Raw genomic sequence first — 6,250 nt, 5'->3', positions numbered from 1 at the left:
GTTTTAGGACCAGTTCTTAGGGGAAGTTGTGTTGGGAGAGAAAGAGGTCAAGGTAGGGCTGCAGGATTTTCAAAGTTTACATTGATAGGAGAAGAACCCAGAATCTAATGTGCCTATTCTTTACAGAACTGGAAGGGGGACTTCAAAGGTCACCTAGTCTAACCTCTTTATGTTTTTGCGTAAGGAAACTGAAGTCAGAGAGGAAGTCTCAGAGCAGTTTCTCTCCTTCTCTTTGGAAGGAATTCCAAAGTGCATCCTTGGGGAAGAGAACCTTCTTTCTTTTGCCATAGGGTAGCTGATGGAGCACACATCAGTCCCTTTCCTTTGGGGGGTGTGGGATTAAGACAAATTTCAGTGGTACAGGTTAGGCAGGGGTGAGGGATGTACTGAGCTGGTCTGGGGACAGAGATTGCATTGCCATGACAGTCAGGCTGTGAGAATCAAAATTAATATACAATAAGTCAAGTATTATATTTATAAGATTTATTAATAACAACTTGAAATAGACTTGAAATAAGCTAGAGTAAAACCTGCCTAACTCAAACACAAGAGAAAAAGAGAAGAGAGGGAGGAGTACAGAAACTTATAAATAATAATGTAACAAAGCAAACGTGAGGATACAGGGAAAGGGATGATGGGAAATACTAAAGGAATGTTGGGGAATATAGTTCAAAGGTAGAAAATTTCCACTTATACATTCTCTTCTGTGATCCTTTTGGGAGTCCAGTCACCCCAAAGGAATCATTTTAAACATAATCAACTTAAAAATGTCAATAATTTGTGGATAAAAGGAAAAGAGAACAAAACCAGTGATTGCTAGATGCATTGACAAAAAGCCAATTAGGGGTCAGTCTCCTTTGGCATAAGAGTATACATTCAAAACAAATTCAAAACAAAAATTAGCCATATCTCAAAGTTTACTCTAGATTTTCTGTTGTAGCATGTGGTATCTTTAGGCATTTTCATGGCGCCTTCACCAAAAGGTTCACATTTCTGGATTCTGGGAGGTAGTCTCTTGTTCTAAATTAGGCTCAAATTAAAATCAAAGTTCACAACAATAACATAGTACCCCCCCCCCCAGGAGGATAATAACAAACACAGGAGTCACTCAGGGATGCATGGCTGAGTTATGAGGTATATTAATCAATTGGCAAAAGAAAATCAAAACATCAAAAATCCAAATAAAAGGAAAAAAATAATGTCTGGATGAAATATAGAATATCAACATCTTATGGGTAAAAATTCTAAGTAAAGAAAAATAAACTTAAAACAGAGGTCCTCGAATCAGGGCCCAATTAAAGTGATTTATGTAATTATGCCCTTAGCCAATCAGTAGCCAGCACTACAGAAAATTTACCATACTATGAAAGACAGAATATGGACTAGATTATGGGAGCCAGGAAAGCAGCCAAAGTGAGGTGCTCGGGGGATAAATGGGTAGCTCAGTGGATTGAGAGCCAGGTCTAGAGACTGGAGGTCCTAGGTTCAAATCTGGTCTCAGAGACTTCCCAGCTGTGCGACCCTGGGCAAGTCACTTGACCCCCATTGCCTAGCCCTTACTACTCTTCTGCCTTGGAGCCAACACATAGTATTGATTCCAAGATGGAAGGTTTAAAAAAAAAAGAAAAAAGTGAGGTGCTTGATAGAATGTGGGACTCAGGAAAGACCTGTCCCTGACATATGTCAAAACAACTGCAACCTTGAACCCCAAACAAGTTCAAGTCCTTTTGTCTTGGCTCAAAATTTTATCAATCCCACTGGGATTGGTTGGTCTCTTTGACCTTGTGCTTGATAGGCACTATGCAGGTAGCTTCGTGCTTCTTTGGCACTATTCCATGGCTCTTTTTGTATTCTTCTCCTGGAATCAGACAGAATCATTAAGCAAAGTCCCATAATTTTTAAACAATCAATGGCATCATTTTTATAGTCTAAAGCTTTTTAGGTATGCATTGACATTAGGGAAAATATATTTTAAACTTATATTGCTGCAAAATAAAAAAAAAAGTTAAAGAAAAATTTTCTCAATACTATTGACATGTGCTTCAAATACAAAAAGGAGAGAAAAAAATAAAATTCAAAAACTATATTGCACATGCAAGGAAAAACAATAATAAAAAAGTTTTAAAAATATATATATAGCTTACATTCAATGACACACTGTCAGCCAAGGAGAGGTAGAACACAAAGGTTTCTCACCCAAAAATGAAATCCGTTTCCTTTTTTAACTTGACCATGAACCACTGTGTGAGTGTAATGATTTTCACAAAGTAACAGATTTCTAAAGCAGTAGTACAGTAGATAATTCACATTTAAAGAAAGCACCAAAATCCCCCAAATTCACAACAGCCCAGATAATGACAATAGCAAACAAACACTATCATATAGGATTCACATGAGTTTCTGTATAGTCACTCACTGTATGACATTTAAAAAACCTTAGAGGCTAATGGATGCTTGTCACAAGTTTTTCAGGTGTAGCAAATCTTTCAACCTTGGCAAAGATATTTTTAACAAAATCTATTACTGCCATTATTCCAAAATTTGAAAAAAACACAAACCTCTATACTGCTGATGAAAACTTTTTGGAGTCTAAATATGTATTTAGAATTCTAGATTGTTCTGGTGGAAGTAGATTAAAGAATCAAAAAAAAAGATGCAGAAGCGTACTTTGGCTTCATGCTCTATATAAAACTTTTATGGTAGGAACTTCTATTTTGTTCTCTACCTTTTAATTCAACATTCTTTTAATATATATATATATATATATATATACACATACACACACACACATATATAAACCATCTATTCAGAAGCTACTAGTTATCTAAAAATCCTTTCTGAAGACCCTTTAAAATTAATTTAAATTCTTAGCTCATTAAATTCTTTAAAGGTTGTATACAAGTTGTAACCAGTTTTGATGAAGTCCATCCATCATCATCTATGTGACAATTAAGAAAGGCAAAAAGGAAGAAAAGGCTGTTTATGGGCTTTCTCAATGATATGTTCTTCAGGACAGGCATAGGGGAAAGGTACAAATAAAGATCATATAACAGAATATAGTAATTAGATTAATATATGAACTTTAAAAAAATTAACCCTTAAAGCAATCAGTAAAATACAAGAAGCATTGACAGGATATAGGCAGTGAATTAAAAAAATCCTTTTCTACAATTCTAATAGATTTCTTCATTATTATGGAGGGGAATAAACTCAAAATAGTTAGCAAACAATAATATTCCATATATCCTTAAAGTTCATTCTCCTCCTGTGAACCTTAAAAACTTCTCAGACCCTACTTCATAAGATTTGGTTAAGACCATTCCCCATTTTAAACAATGAAGGAACTTAGATCAGGAATGTGAGACCTCTACTCCACCCCTACTTAAACCTGCTTTAGGGAAAGAAACTCCTTGCTGAACAATGAAAAATACTTAAACCCATACTTATAGTAAGGCAAAAGTTCTTAAGCTGTGCCTATTTTTAGATCTAATACAAAAGGGTGCTAAGTACCTATAAAGGTCAGGCAACTTGTGAATTTACAAGGAGCAAAGAGGTGAGAAACTTATTCAGAGGTTTTTTCAGGTGTGAACTTAATCAAAAGTTCAACCCTTCTTAGGTGTGAATTAAGAATGGGCTGTCCTTTGGAAAACATCTACTGTGATTGGTAAATGTGAGGACTTAGGGGAGGTGACATAGGAGAAAATTCCCTTTAAAAGGAGAGGAGAAACTGAGAGCAGGGGCTCTCACTGGAGCTCCCTCTGAGGAGACTCTGTCCATCTGGGTTCTCTCTCTCGGGAGAGTCAGCTAGGAAAGCTGAATTAGAAGAGGCAGCTGGTGTCTCTCTGAACACTAGAATCCTTGCTTGGAAAAATCTTGTGGTGAGTGGATAAAAGACTGACTGATCTTCCTCTTAGGGCTTGGGCCTGGGTTGGCCAGGACTGGTCTGGGCTGGCCTATCTTTTTCTCATTATTTCCTTTTTTTCTCTCTCTCCCTTTCTTTAATTCCTCATTTGTATTAATTAAAATCTCTATAAAACCCAGCTAACTTGGGTATATTTAATAATTGGGAATTTTTCCCTGGCGACCACGTTATATTATTTGATTTAAAACAAGACATTGTCTTGAAACCATGTTTTCTGCGGTCACAATTTAAGCCAAACACTCTTTATCTGCCACAATTTATGTCTTCCACTATTTTAATTATTACACTCCCCAGTATTTATCATCCATTTGCATTTCTTTTGTCACCCCTCTGGAGTTCCTCATACACTCACTGGACAAAATCTCCATTCTGCATGTTGAGAGTATTTAAGATTTTTAAAACTTTGTCAAAATATTCCAGTTTGGTCTGGAATTCAAGCAGCCTATCTTGTTGCTGCATAGTCTTTTTTTTTTTTAAATTTTATAGTATTTTATTTGATCATTTCCATGCATTATTCATTAAAGACAAAGATCATTTTCTTTTCCTCTCCCCCACCCCCCATAGCCGACGCGTGATTCCACTGGGTATCACATGTGTTCTTGATTCGAACCCATTGCCATGTTGTTAATATTTGCATTAGAGTGTTCGTTTAGAGTCTCTCCTCTGTCATGTCCCCTCAACCGCTATAGTCAGGCAGTTGCTTTTCCTCGGTGTTTCTACTCCCACAGTTTGTCCTCTGCTTATGGATAGTGTTTTTTCTTTTAGATCCCTGCAGATTGTTCAGGGACATTACACCGCCACTAATGGAGAAGTCCATTACGTTCGATTATACCACAGTGTGTTTGTCTCTGTGTACAATGTTCTCCTGGTTCTGCTCCTCTCGCTCTGCATCACTTCCTGGAGGTCGTTCCAGTCTCCATGGAATTCCTCCACTTTATTATTCCTTTTAGCACAGTAGTATTCCATCACCAACATATACCACAATTTGTTCAGCCATTCCCCAATTGATGGGCATCCCCTCGTTTTCAAATTTTTGGCCACCACCAAGAGCGCAGCTATGAATATTTTTGTACAAGTCTTTCTGTCCATTATCTCTTTGGGGTACAGACCCAGCAGTGCTATGGCTGGATCAAAGGGTAGACATTCTTTTGTTGCCCTTTGGGCATAGTTTCAAATTGCCCTCCACAATGGTTGGATCAGTTCACAACTCCACCAGCAATGAATTAATGTCCCTACTTTGCCACATCCCCTCCAGCATTCATTACTTTCCATAACTGTCATGTTAGCCAATCTGCTAGGTGTGAGGTGATACCTCAGAGTTGTTTTGATTTGCATCTCTCTGATTATAAGAGATTTAGAACACTTCTTCATGTGCTTATTAATAGTTTTGATTTCTTTATCTGAAAACTGCCTATCCATGTCCCTTGCCCATTTATCAATTGGGGAATGGCTTGATTTTTTGTACAATTGATTTAGCTCTTTATAAATTGGAGTAATTAAACCTTTGTCAAAAGTTTTTATGAAGATTTTTTCCCAATTTGTTGTTTTCCTTCTGATTTTAGTTACATTGGTTTTGTTTGTACAAAAGCCTTTTAATTTGATGTAGTCGAAATTATTTATTTTACATTTTGTGATTCTTTCTATGTCTTGCTTGGTTTTAAAGTCTTTCCCCTCCCAAAGGTCTGACATGTATACTATTCTGTGTTTACCCAATTTACTTATGGTTTCCTTCTTTATGTTTAAGTCTTTCACCCATTTTGAATTTATCTTGGTGTAGGGTGTCAGGTGTTGATCAATTCCTAATCTCTCCCACACTGTCTTCCAATTTCCCCAGCAGTTTTTATCGAATAGTGGATTTTAGTCCCCAAACCTGGGATCTTTGGGTTTATTGTATACTTTCTGGCTGAGGTCGCTTTCCCCCAGTCTATTCCACTGATCTTCCTTTCTGTCTCTTAGCCAGTACCAAATTGTTTTGATGACTGCTGCTTTGTAATATAGTTTGAGGTCTGGGACTGCAAAGCCCCCCTCATTTGTGTTTTTTTTCATTATTTCCTGGGATATCCTTGATCTTTTGTTATTCCAAATGAACTTTGTTATGTTTTTTTCCAAATCAGTAAAGAAATTTTTTGGGAGCTCCATGGGTATGGCACTAAATAGATAAATAAGTTTGGGTAGGATGGTCATTTTTACTATATTGGCTCATCCTACCCATGAGCAGTTAATGTTTTTCCAATTGCTCAAGTCTAGTTTTAGTTGTGTGGCGAGTGTTTTGTAGTTATGTTCATATAGTTCCTGTGTTTGTCTCGGGAGGTAGATTCCTAGGTATTT

Source organism: Monodelphis domestica, chromosome 2, assembly GCF_027887165.1.
Source record: "Monodelphis domestica isolate mMonDom1 chromosome 2, mMonDom1.pri, whole genome shotgun sequence".
Lineage (NCBI taxonomy): Eukaryota > Metazoa > Chordata > Mammalia > Didelphimorphia > Didelphidae > Monodelphis > Monodelphis domestica.
This window is presented reverse-complemented; position numbering follows the sequence as displayed.